Genomic DNA, 14,647 nt, shown 5'->3' on the forward strand with positions numbered 1-14,647 from the left:
AATAATAATAATAATAAATCACCATCTACAAATAAATAGCAATGTTTTGCAATGTTTCAAGCTTGCTTCAAGTATTTCATAGTTTAAATTCAACCTTTAATTCCCATATCTGACTTCTTGCAATTTCATACAGTGGGGTTTTCATATTTCCAAGTGACAATAGCCAATCTATTGTCAGTAACTGCTTGTTTATTGCAGGCTCATTGTCCTCCAGAGTCTACTCTCGAAGCATAGGGTGTGAAGCAGGGCCCAGCATGAGTGGGATACCAGTACATGGCAGGACAACCACACAAACACAGAATCATATGTCTTTGGACTGTGGAAGGAAACTGGAGCACCTGGAGGAAACTCAGTGAACCACGGAGACAAACCACAGGCCAGCAGCTGTCAGACACCGATGCTACCTGCTGCACCATTGTGCCACCTTGGCAGTAACAGTCAAAATTGTAACAATATTTAAAAACTAGCATTTCATTTGTGATAACTGCCCCATGCATTTACCGGACACATTTCTCCAAGGCAACTTATAATGTTAAGGTTGGAATTATCACATGCTTACATTTACCCATTTATAAAGTCAGCTAATTTTACTGGAGCAATTTAGGGTAAGTACTTGCTACAGGCAGAGGTCAGTATTAAACCTGCAACCCCTGGGTACAAAGGCAGTAGCTCTCATCACTACACTACCAGACATCCCCTGCAAACCCTCATTTGTTATACAAAAGTTTTTGCAGACACATTTCAAAACTGGCTTCTCTTTGTATCACATTGATTTGTGACATACAGTACATACATAGTGCAATCTTTGTTCTGAGTGATGTGAGAACTTGTAGGGTTCCAGAAGCTGGACTTTAGTGTAATATCTTAAAATATGATCTTCTCCAACATGGGCCAAGCTATCTGTTTTGTCTGATCTGAAATCTGCTCTGAGGCCAAAAGAAACCTGTTGGATGACCAGCATTCAGGAAGTCCTGCCTGGGCGAGTTTCAGGCTGTCTGAGCAAAGTTTCTCACTGCGGTTTCCGAAGTGCACTTCATCACTTTTCCATTGAGCACAAGTTACTGCGTAACAAATTGTGGTGCGGTATGTTTCTTAGAAAGTGTGGACAGCCAGTTTGTTTTGGAAACAGACTTTGAGCAGAACTGAAAGTCCACATTTACTGTAACTATACACCTCAGCCATTACCAAGAAACTCAGTTACTAGGGTTTGAACGGGAGTGTGCTGCATGTACATAAAATTTGTGGGAAATGACATCATATGTTAACTTTAGTTCTTTCACAGTCCTTCACTGTTCTGCTTTCCATCCGTTTTCCTTGTGAAACATCTAGTTAGTGCTTTTATTAACTCCATGGCATTTTTCATTCTGCATGAAGATTCCCTTACAACACAAATTACATTTAAAAAATAAAATTATGTCTAAGTTATACTTATTCTTGGACATTTAATGCATGCATTGTTTGGTGATTGGGGCTATTGTGCCAGTTGAGTGATGGATAATGCAAATGATTTGCAAATAATGTCAGATTCATTATAATTCATTTACATTTAGAAGCCCGCTGGCACAGGTAGTTTTCAGAAGTAAAATTTTTGCTGTAAAAATAGTTTTATACATGGGGTGTAGATTACTTATTCTCCAAAGATTACACCGCATGCTGCTTTCATATATACTTCTGAAAGAAAAATGTTGAAGTGCAGTAGGCTGATTGCCCTTTGGTCATTAATTTGATCAACTGACCAGAGGCTGACTGCCTTTGATTACTAAATCAGAACACAATTCATTCTACGATTCAGTGTCAAGGAGCCCCAGCCAAAACTTCTATGAGATTTTGCATTGGAAACTCTCGGGATTTTATGTTCCAGGTGAGCAAAGCATGTGAAAAATATGAAATGTATGGAAATGTGCATGAGAGACTATCTTACCAGAGAAAGAAGTAATTTCACTTCATCTCATTCGTCAAGGAGCTGTACATCTTGAAAAGAGTTCCTTGGAAACTGTCAAAATGACATTGTCTCGCCAAAGACATGACATGAATAAGAAGAATTTCTTTATGAAAGTTGAGTGACATCAGCATCAGAGTTACATATTGGTACATACTGTACAGCATTTGAGTTTTGTTATTTTTAATTTTACAAATAATGTGATTTGAGCAGACCCTTGATTTAATGTGTGCAGGTTCTGTATTTTCAGGCAGTTTGTGTCAAGCTGGAATAACACATCATCACGATACTAAGTATTATCATTTATTTTGCATAATATTCAGACAGCTATTTACACCCATCACTGAATTAAAAGATGTTTGGCAAGTTTCCTAAATGAATAAATGTCAACAGCTAATAAAACTCAGAGGAAAATGTTTTAACAACATAAATGCTTATTGACAAAAAAACGGACTGCCCAGTAAAAACAAATGACGTTTTTCCTATTAGACAATCCTGGTTTCTTTACAAATGGTTTTTTTTTTTTTTCAGTTAAATAACCTTTCTTCATGAAAAGCCTCTGGGCTTTCACTGGTAACACTAAATTATTATCTGCAAATACAATAAGGTTTTGGCATTTCTAAGAGATACCCTTTGAATTACAGTTCATTATTTATCTTTGACATTTATTTATCTTTATCTTTCATCTGTCTAACTTTTATGAAACATGTTTTGTTTTACTACTTTAATTTTTGCTGCCTGAGTATCTGGGAATTAATGTTGATGTTGCAAGATTGAGATCTCAAAGCAAAGTTTTCATTTGGAAAGAGACACTGGAAATACAGCTTTCTGAATACTCATAAAAATATACATTTCACTCATTAGTAAATAAATGTCAATTACTATTTTTACTTCTGTGTGTACGGGGTGTTTGTGTCTCACTGAATGCTGATAACTATATTGTTTAACTGGAAATGTGTATAATCCCACTGTACTGAAATATTTTGAGTTTTAAAAACACAATGCAATGAAATAAAGTGATTTTAATGGCAAAAACTTCAACCCATTCCAGAGTGTCTTACGTAAGATTGATTTCTGGCTTTTTACAAGAGGCACATATTTCCACGGCACTAATTGGTACAAACCCATTAGGCACATAGCAACCTATTTCGATGTAACAAATCTTTGCAGAGTGCTGCTATGTAATAATTGCCATTATATTTTCATGAAGACAATAACACAGCAAAATGCATATTCATGAAAAAATTAAGAGGAGGAACACGATTTCAAGCGGTACACACAGACTTTCTCCACAATGTGCCCAGGAGCTGCATCGCAGAGGGCTTGGACATATACGGGTCTTCTGGAAAAGTACAATGCAAGAGATGCAAACCTTAGGCATACAACATGTTCACATTACATTTATGGCAAATCATCCATTGCAGTAGTTGACAACCCTGAGGATAAGTTTCAGCTTAATTTTAGTGTCAGATTCCAACACTAGTCTGACATCAGCCAGAGATAACACAGAGTTAAGATTTTTTTTCAGCAAACAAGTTGTAAGGTAGCAGTGGCTTTGCACGTATAAAAAGTTTGGTTGTTTTTAAGAATATGTAAAAGTGAAGCAAAGATTATGGAATGTGTAGTGCTAATAATATGCATATTGTAACTTGGAAAATGTCTATATACACACACATTTTCAGAACCGCTCGTCCCTTACGGGGTCACGGGGAACCGGAGCCTACCCGGCAACACAGGGCGTAAGGCCGGAGGGGGAAGGGGACACACCCAGGACGGGACGCCAGTCCGTCACAAGGCACCCCAAGCGGGACTCGAACCCCAAACCCACCGGAGAGTAAGACTGAGGTCCAACCCACTGCGCCACCGCACCCCCAATGGCTAGATAATTTTTTTATTTTTTCTTTTTAACACAATAGCCAAGCTATCACAGTACTATCAGAAAGAGTCCGTTTGAACATGCATGGTAAAAAAACATGCATTGTTTTCAGTTACCCAATTTAAAGAAAGAATGAAATACTTTGTAAAAAGTTGTTTTTGATCTGTTATTCTGTTTGATCTGTTCTTTACATTATTACTAAATATAAAGTGGATATTTGTTCATTTTTATTGGCCACTGGAGTGGCTGAGGGTGGAGCCTGATGTGTATACTGTAGTTGCTTCATCCAGAGAAAGAAAGAGAAAGAAAACGTGTTACTGTTAAGACTGCTGTGTTCACAAGTGGAGGTCTTAAGTTTGTATACAGTCATTGTTGAGATATTGTACCTATAAAGGGTGCATTGGGACATTTGCTGAGGAAAATGAACCTTTGTGGATTCACGCTAACCTTGTGTTCGTCTCATTACTTCGCCGGATGCACCATACAAGTATAACATTTCAAAATGTATACACTGCATATTTAAATGATATATTTATGCAGAAACCTCTTTTGTTTCACTTAAACCTAGACACACAGCAAGAATGTGTTGTAATATGTTCAGTGAAAAACTGAGCAGCGGGGGGGGGTAGTGGTTACAGGAATCATGCTGTAAATGAAAGACCTACGTTTTAATTCACACCTCCTCTTCTATGACCCTTGATGTGGGTACTTACAATTTTTAGTAAAAATTGCCCAGCAATGAAAAGGGGTAAATCATTGGAAGTAGCTTTGTATACCTTATTCTGCAATTTGCCTTGGACAAAGACTTCAGCAAATGAACATTTTTAAAAATGAGCTCGAATGAACATTTGTTCGGCTCTTGAACAGAAGTACCGTATTGTTTTATTTCATGTGTCTGTGTGATACGGAAACTTTGGAAAAAATATAATGCGTACATTAAAAATAGCACTGAACAAGACTTAAATAGAAGTACAAGAGTGTTTGTGGTAAACCTCATCGGTTAAATTGCTATCTCCTCATTCCTGTAGAGAAGATAATGGTGTACAGATTGAGCTGTAATGGAAGCAGGATGTCTCGGGATCTTTGCAGGCATTTTCTCTGCTTGCTTTCCATTTCCAGTACACTTTGAGGCCTCAGAACAGAATCAGAGAGAAATTAAATAAGTTATACAAAAATAGTCTGTTCCTGGACATACATTTTACAGACACACACACATTTGCTGAAACCGCTTGTCCCAAGCGGGGTCGTGGAGAATCAGAGCCTAAGCTCGCAACACAGGGCATAGGGCTGGAGGTGGAAGGGACACACCCAGGACGGGATGCCAGTCCGTCCCAAGGCACCCCAAGCAAGACTCGAATCCCAAACCCACCAGAGAGCAGGACCCAGCCAAACCTGCTGTGCCACCGCACCCCTTCACATACATTTTAATGGGTGATAAATCATATATTCCATAACGTCTGGTCGGACTGTTAAAAAGAGTAAAGCCCAGTAACATCAAGTGAAGCAGTGACCGTGACATTTCACACAAGGGTACGCTTCTCTAAGAAGATGTCAGTGTCCTAACATCCAGCCTCTGTCCTCCTCTGTCTCTACGTGGTTCAGTGGATCAGCAATTATCGAAGAACAAGTAATCCTCTTATTAAGTGATACAAATCTTACGTGCACTGAATTCATCTGAAGGGGAGAACAAAAAATACTTTGGTACAGTAGTTCAAAATTATTTAAAATTATAATATCTCCTATTAAATTTATTTCCTAATTTCCTAGATAAATTGTGCCAGTGTTTGAATATTAATTTTGATTTAATATTAATGTAAAAGTACTCTGATAGGCCAATTTGTACATCATCCACATAGATTCAAAGTCCAGAGCATTTCACGGTGCAATAATCGACTTTGATATTAAATGTAAATAAAGATAAATGTCAAGGCTTTCAGTAAAGCTTCAAAAGTGTCATCTCTGAGAGAGAAATAGGGGCAGGACTAGATATTTTGTGTATTATGAGTATTCCTTAAGGAAATGCAATGCTTGGATTAACACTGATTATGTGAGCATCTGCAATACCCATGTTGTGGTAAACATTCTTATTAAGGACACTCTTTGCTCAGAGGTATAGTACATTGACTAATAATCACACACACACACACACACACACACACACTGACTGAAACTGCTTGTCCTGAGTGGGGTCGCGGCGAGCCGGAGCCTAACCCAGCAACACAGGGTGCAAGGCTGGAGGAGGGAGGGGACACACCCAGGACACAACATCAGTCCATTGCAAGGCACCCCAAGCAGGACTCAAACCCCAGACCCATCAGAGAATGGGCACAGGCCAAACCCACTGTACCACCACACCCCCGAGAGACTAAAAATCATTGTATTAAATAAAAAGGAAACTGTACTGCAGTGTTTTTCCTCCACATGACTCAGTAATGTCTTCAAACTCTTATGTGCTTCCACATTATGTGCATGACATATTTGTACACACATTGAGAAATGTGCTCATCTTCAACATTTCATTGTTACTTGGAGTAAGAACAGTTGTAAAGTCTAGTATGAAGGGACCCAGGCAAAATGTGACATCAAATAGCATCAATAAATTAATGGTGAGCTCTTCTTGCCTTGAAAATGGAATACACTTAGAATACCCAGAATATGTGACCTCAGAAAAAAGACCAACACACTTGCAGTTGTATCGCCTTATACATATATAGGGTCACTTGAGTACTATGACCCTCCTTGATGGTCATTCAGTGAGGGACAGTGCTGATATTTGTCTGGAACCAAGGATTAACTGTGTGAGTTACCTATTTCCTAAACGTAGGTCTGTCTGTCTATCTATCTATCTATCTATCTATCTATCTATCTAATCTTCACATGTGAGACTTTCACTATAGTCCACAATACCCTATTCAGCCGATGTTTTTTTTTTCCTCTCATTCTGTCTGACAAGTGGGTGCTAAAACTGATTTCATGTCTGTTACAGCCACTTAGGAATGAATGGACTGCACCGTGAAAGGAAAACAGTATAAAATGCCATAGCTCAACACCATCTGTACTAAAGTGCACACAATAGTGCACATGTCATAAACTCTTAGGTTGGATGTACATCTTCTCTACCTTTGAGCTTTTTAAATACTTCAAATGAATTTATATGTTAAAGCCAAGACTATTTCTATCCCAACAACACAGGCTTGATTTTGACCCTGAAAAGATGCTTTGCATGCAGGGTGATCTCTTCAACAATTGAATGGCAGTGATATAGCACAGGAGTGGCACTGAGCCCTGAAAATTGCACAGCACAGTGGAGAAAAACTTAAGAGCCTTTTAGTCTAAAAATCATTCTCTCTCTCTCACACACACACACACACACACACACACACACACACAAAATGTGTCTATATATATATATATATATATATAGGTTTACGGGTTTCTTTATTGTAAATCTAGCAGACAGATTCAGAGATACTTCAAACAGAGAGGTTAGAGAGGCCATTCTTTGTAGATCAAGAACTGGTGCCGATTCACGCCGTGTCTATTTTCACTCCAATATCCTGTTTCTGAAGCTCTTTACAGACGACTTGCATTATATAGTCAGTTTTATATTTGTGCATGAACAATGACTTCATTACTTTGGCATCTCAAGGAGAAGGAAACAGTGCCCTGGCCTTTCATTTACAAAAAATATCTGAGCTTTCAGTCTGGTATGGATCAGGGGGAAATGTTGGGCGCCTTTGTTTCCACAGACATGGGAGTTCAGCAGAGACAATCAGACTCCTGTGATGGAACAGTCTCCCTGGAAAGGAAGGGCAAAAATGCAGATGGTTCCAATACGCTCAGGCAATGTGGGGTAAGAGCACAATATTTTTTCAGAAGCTTGGTCTCCTGCTCCTCCACCAATACAACCACAAAAAAGTGTCAAGAGATCAAATATTTTAAATATATGGTATTTTGTCTTTTCTCTAGATCCCTGAATTTTGATGGAGGGTGACAGACAACCCTACAATTTTTAAAATCAAAGTAACATATCAACAGAATACCCACCTGCTAATGATAAATTACAAAGCTATTGCTAATAGTAGGTTCGCTCTGCAAGACCATAATATGTGATTAGTGGTTTAGTGGAAAGTTTGAGGTAATTCCCCAAGGTTATGAAACTTCTATTTGTGAGTAAGTTTTTAGTAGTTTACAATTTACCAAATATTTTCATTGTCTGTGACATGATAATTGTTACCTAACGTAGCCATAAATACTGAACATGCTGGAGAAAGAGATTTAACTCTGTCTGTTCTGTCATTCTCAACATGTATTGATTCTCAAACTGAAATACACACACACACACACACACACACTTTCAGAACTGCTTGTCCCATACAGGGTCACGGGGAACTGGAGCCTACCCGGCAACACAGAGCGTAAGGCTGGAGGGGGAGGGGACACACCCAGGACGGGACGCCAGTCCGTCGCAAGGCACCCCAAGCGGGACTCGAACCCCAGACCCACCGGAGAGCAGGACTGTGGTCCAACCCACTGCGCCACTGCACCCCCTTGTCAAACTGAAATAATTAAATAAAAAAATAAAAAAATAAAGAAATAAATATTTCGGAATACAAAGCACAATTCTAGGGAAAGAAATTATGCACAACTCTCAGAAATAAAAACTTAGCTTTTTACGTAGTCAAAAAAAGTGACTACGAGAGATACTTTATTTTAATTTAGATTTACAGTAAGTTTTCCATATACCTTACAATCAAAAAAAAAGTTATTGAACAGCTGAATATAAAATTCATTGATTAGAAAAATCATTAATTTCTTAACAAACAGCAAGCAATAAATTCTTGAACATAAATTGTAATAATGTATACTTTAAAAGATTGTTTAACAGAGCTGAAGAGAGCAGAACACTGAATTACTAACAAACATACAGTATATATAACATACTTTGAACCGACTTGCAAGTAAAATAGTGGCAGCTGATTTGAAGAAATCCCCCTCAAAGTGCGTGCCAGTTACGAAAACTACTTATCAATATAACTTTAAAAGTGAATGACATAAAGCACTCCTCACACACTCACACACAAACCGCTTGTCCCAAGTGGGGTCACGGTGAACCGGAGCCTAACCCGGCAACATAGGGCATATGGCTGACGGGGGAGAGGACACACCCAGGACAGGATACCAGTCCGCTGTGAAGCACCCCAAGCAGGACTCGAACCCCAGACCCACCAGAGAGCAGGACCCAGCCAAACCTGCTGTGACCCCACTCACTGCTTAACATGTTTCTTTAAATAAAAATACTGTATGTTATTTCTTTTCACAAACATATGGAGAAAAGATCTTAGCACTCTTACAATGACCATAACTTATTCATAAGGAATTTCTTTTCTAACCTGTGCAAGAGTTGTAACAGAGTGCTGTGGGTTCCTGGGCTGTGATGCATAGATGGAGTACTGTACTGAAACATTCATATCAAAAGTATGTTGAAAACCTTCAACTTTATAAATGTAATTCATGAAGGGAGGGACTCAAAAAGATGAGCTAAAAATTTGAATGTTTTCCCTGATGTCCAGTAAGACCCCCTACCCCCAAAGGCACCTATGTTGACATAACTTGAGAATAAGTTTATCACAGGGATGTGCTGAGACTAAATTTTTACTTTTAACCAATAGCAAACTACATTCATTTATTCATCTGAAATTGTCATTTCGCTAATATTCATTTATCTGAAACTTTTCTCAGAATTAACTTAAGCTACCCACAATTGGCATTACAGTTGTACATAGGATTTGAACCAGCAACCTTTGAGTCTGAAAGTACCAGCTCAAACCACTACATAACCAGCTGCTCCAAGCACCATGCTAATTGTTAACTTGGCGTATGTTACTGTATGTGATGATACAGTAAGCCTTCATCTTTCGTCAAGGTACATTTTGTCCCACTTCCTCAGTCATTTCACGATGAAAGAAGAACCACTCAGATGTGGTTATGTGTTACAGATTATATGTGTCAGCATACAGCAGAGCTGTTTCCTCCTGACAGATCCCGCCATGTCAGGCGCTCAAGGCGCCCATCAGTAATAGGGAGACGGGGCACGTTTGCACACGTCTCCAGTCCTGAACAATTTCACTTTTGAAATTGCCTGCTCTCACTTTACATTTCTTTCCTCTGGGGCTCAACACTCCTGACCCACACTTCAGTTGAATAACTCCTGAATAATTTCCTTTCATGAATTCCATAACCCCAGACATAACACCGAGTAGCTGTTAAGACGTCTGTATGATGTGCTTTTTTGTAATATGTGATGATGGCTTGCTGGTGCCCACCAAAAGTCTATGTCAAACACATTTCTCAAAGCTAATTCAAAAATGGTATTACAAGATTGGATGGGGGCCCTCATTATCCAGTCAGAGTCCATAAATTGCATGGCAAATCAAAAAAGCTGCAAAGATGGCTAACCAAAAAATTTTTAATATGTTTCATCATCATTTATTTATTTAGCTGAGGCTTTCCTCCAAATTGACAGTGATTTACCCATTTATACAGTATGGCATTTTTACTGGAGTCTTTCAGGGTATGAGCCTTGCCAGTTGTGTTGTTGTAGGGGCAGGGATTCAAGCGTGGGACCTTCAATTGCAAGGCAGCAGTAATAAGCACTATGCCACACTTCCAATGAATATGAAGTAATGTCACAGTAGGTGTTTTGAGACTGTGTTGATGATAGAGGTGCTGAACAATTCATGTGTGTTGTCTCACAGGTTTATCAACATGCCACTCTTGTATAGCAAGACTCACTATGTAGGAAAGCAGGTGGTTTGGCAATGGAAGACATGGATTTCTAACCTGATGTCTAGGCAAAGGCCCTGTGCTTCTGCCTTTGCAAGTGGTTCTAACCTCATTTATGTACTGTTTAAAAGGGTTAAAACATATGTTGCTTTGATAAAACTCCAATTAATAATAGCAAGGCCTGTGAAAGTCACAACGCCAACGTGTGAAAACTGTAAAAATCGTAACTGTGAAGTTCATAGCGGTATTGAAATATTACTAACTATATTATCAACAAAATCACCCAGGATGAAGTTTTGTCTTAACAAGGGCTTTTAGGAACCAGTTGGAAGCAAAATTTCAATGAATATTACATCTCACACATGGGTTCTACCACGGAGCAGGAAACCCCAGAGAGGAGCTGGTTGCCGACTGTTTACACGGTAAAACGTCTGCTTCCTCTAAAGATGAGTGGATGGACACAGACAGCACAGGAGAAAAGAGGATGATAACAGAGTATGGAAATCCTGAGGGGCAGGAAAATGAAAAACAACGAATGCACAGCAACCCCTCTCCTTTGAATTTCCTCAAATCGGGCATCTGGAGAGCCACTCAGCGCGACTTTGAGAACAACTCTCCGCTTACCTTTTTCCCCATCGTTGCTGTCTCTGCGTTATCGTCTCCCACAACGTGTGAATAATGGATGGGACGTCAGCGGTCCTCCGGCGGAACGTGGCCGTCAGGCACTTGAAGCTGTAGTTTTTTCGCCTGGGCGCTGTTATTCGGGAATCTTGGAGGCGTCCAGCTGGCAGCTCACTCCTCCTCACAGGGGTGTGTGCACATACCTCCCTTGCTCTCACACACACCCTGTCATCTGCCCTGCAGATTTCCGAATAAGAAGGAAAGCAGGTGAGAGGAATGTTTAACCCACAGCGCTCTGACACACACACCGTCCTGCTGTCTACCTGTAAGCATGTCTCTGTTGATTGTCCATCTTTTTGCATTCTTCTCAATGTGACTATGAAACTCCCTATTGGCCTCATTCAATATCCCCCTGTCAATAAGGAGGACAGAACTCTTGCCACTCCATAATAAAAGACATATTCCCTGACTGCACTTACACCTGTAAACATGCGGTGCCTGTGCCTCGTATTCTATAACATAAACCTGAGAGATTTCTGTGTTTGTTTTTCTAAATTCTACATCCATTCGTTATCAATAGCTGCTTGTCCAGGAAACACCCTGGAAAGAACCCTAGTACATCAGGAGAAGATCATACAGAGAAAAAAGTCAACACTGGCACTAATCTGAGTAATCAATTCACTTTGGACAGTGTGAGGAAACCTGAGTGCACAGGGGAAAGCTACACAGACATGGGGAAAACATTACAACATACAGACTGAGCCAGATTCGAACCCAACTCCAAACATACGGTCAAGCAGTAGTGCTGCATTATAAATTTTCTGTAAAAGCAATTGTGCACTCCAGTTATCATGGTTGTTTGGGTGATTTTGTGCTATTGAACTCTGGTTTTGAGCTCTCTGAGTTACTGGATTGAGGATATCTAGCTGGGTTCATCACTGCAAAGAGGAGCTCAAATCTTAGCAGCGTGATGTGCTCAGTCCCACAGTCTGCACCATCACGTAGTGATTGTGTGTGCCTTGAGGATACTGCAGTTACACCACGGGAATCGGTATCTCCCATAGCTGCTTCAGTGGACCAGAAATATGACTGAATTAAAGAGACACTAGGTTTGTCAAGTCTGGACTGCAGTCCCATGATCCCCCATGGCGCTGAGCAAGAGACACATGGGAAGTGGAAATGAAAACAGGCTGAGGGCCTTCCGAACTGATTATGGAGCACTGAGACATGGACTGCTTTGAGATGGACAGGAAGCACTGAGAAGATGTTCTTAACCCAAACCATGACTCCATAATGCCGTTAGGATATCAAACACATGAAAGAGAATTGCTGTCATCGGTAACAGATTCAATTTAAGCGCTGACATCCATTTCAGAAGTGTTCGCATAAAAAGATATCTGCTTGAACTTCAAAGAAGCTATGAAACATGCTGCTGCAAAATTTCGCCGGGAATGTTTATTGTAACTGCACTGATAAGGCATTCATTAACTAAGTACTTTTAAATTGTAATTCGCCTTGAAAAAGCGCCAACCATATACGTAGGGTACTGACACCACAGTGAAGCAGGTATTCAAAATCAGTCGCCATTAAAGTAAGCGATAAATATAAATTGAGGTTATGGCCATTAATTTCAAGAACTCGGTGTTCCAAACAATATCAAAAGAAATATAGAGAGCTTTCCTTTCACTTCCTCTGGATCATCCTCATCTTCTGACAAGCTGCCTCTGCAAACTGTCCTCGGTCCCATTTTGTACTAAGCAGAAAACTCGGCAACATTAATTAATAGAAAGCAGAGCCTGGCTGGAATCATTTAGAGGTCCTTCAGCTAACCCAGCCTCGTGCTGCTGGCCCACATTACACCATCGTATATTTCCGTATACGTATATTTCCATTTTCCACAGAAATCCTTTGTATAATGAATCTTTGTCAGTTTGAAACAAAGATCTGACATTAAATCCTTTAAGAGTTCATACATATTAAGGGCCTTCGTAATGTCCTCAAGCCTGTAATGATTTAATTTCTCTAACACTGGGTGTAATTTTGTTGCTGGCAATGACATAGTGTCACTTTGATGCAGTGTCAAAATATATCAGCTTCACTATTTAGCATGCAATTCGTGTACATGCACATGTTGTATTGGTTTATTAAAGGCAACAGGCTCAGATCCTCTTTACTGTTCAGCTCCCATTTACCTGTGTCGTGTTATTACATATTACATATTCAAGCTCATGTGTTTATCTGTTACTGCATAACTTGACACAGGTGAATAGGAGCTGAACTGATTGTAAATGATTGTAAATTGTAAATAAATTGTAAATGATTTTAACTACTTAAAATGACTTTAAATTTCACTTAAAGTTACTTAATTAGATACTCTATTGCCAAAACAATTAGTTCAGGCTGAGTGCATTTATTTCAGATTAAGATTACTTTCTAGGTGCCGTTGAGTCGACGTTGACTCATGGCGACTCCATGGAAAGTTATCCTGAAAAGCATCCACTCTTCCACCAACCGGTTAAGACCTGAAAGTGGGGCATCCATGGCTGCAGTGATTGCGTCGATCCACCGTGTTGCAGGCCCTTCTCTTCTATGTTGACCTTCCACCTTGCCCAGCATGATGTCCTTTTCCATTGACTGTCTTCTCCGCATGATGTGTTACTATCATACATAGAGTTTTCGTGGCAGGATACAGAAGTAGATTGCCAGGCCTTTCTTCTTCTCAGTTAATGTTGGTGTTGTTGCCATTGTCACTGAAATGTGATCTTCCGCCGTCAACACCCACCCATACTGCTGCTGCCCAGTATGAGGTTAGCTTCTCTTTGTCTGACGGCTGACCATCGGTCTTCCTGACAAGGTTGAACCCAAAGGAGTGTTACTCCAGTCAGTATAGCCCTTTGGGTCACGACAGTGCGCAAGCCCAACCACTGCGACAAGGTGACAGCCATCGATCGGGTAGTATTATATATGTCTCTTCTATTTTTCTATCCACATCTGGCTTATATATAAACGTTGAAGTGGGACAGGAAATCAGTTCTTACAAACAGGGTTACTGCACTTTGTTTCATATTGCTTGTTCTGCGTAGAATAAATATTTCACTCTAAAGCACTTAGAGAAACAATAGATGACAAACTACAATGTTTCGCATTCAATTATTTATACCGGTTTACTCTTCATTTTAAAGCACAGAATCTAAGGACAGTAGCATTCTGCAGCCATAGTACCGCATTCATATCCCCATGAATTAAGGAAGGAACTCACAACCACATGCAAGTGCTTTTCTTTTATTCTCTTTCATACCTTTGAAAGAGATCAAAAGACATATATCACAAAGACAAGGCTGACATGAAACCATATACAATATTTACTGGGTAAATACATGACTCTCACTGAAAGTCCATCTTCATGTACTGTACATCCCTTGTAA

General features: G+C 39.7%; 1 protein-coding gene across 1 annotated transcript in view; it reads right to left on the reverse strand.

Moving 5' to 3' along the window:
* LOC108942215 (E3 ubiquitin-protein ligase Midline-1-like) overlaps nt 1-11,401 on the reverse strand; it is a 77,319-nt gene extending 65,918 nt beyond the window's left edge. Inside the window, exon 1 of the mRNA XM_018765373.2 lies at nt 11,226-11,401. The gene's annotated coding sequence lies outside the window, so the exon portion shown is untranslated. The remainder of the gene's footprint in view (nt 1-11,225) is intronic.
* Between the last annotated feature and the right edge of the window lie 3,246 nt (nt 11,402-14,647).

The sequence above is a fragment of the Scleropages formosus genome, chromosome 14 (genome assembly GCF_900964775.1).
Source record: "Scleropages formosus chromosome 14, fSclFor1.1, whole genome shotgun sequence".
NCBI classification, from domain to species: Eukaryota; Metazoa; Chordata; class Actinopteri; order Osteoglossiformes; family Osteoglossidae; genus Scleropages; species Scleropages formosus.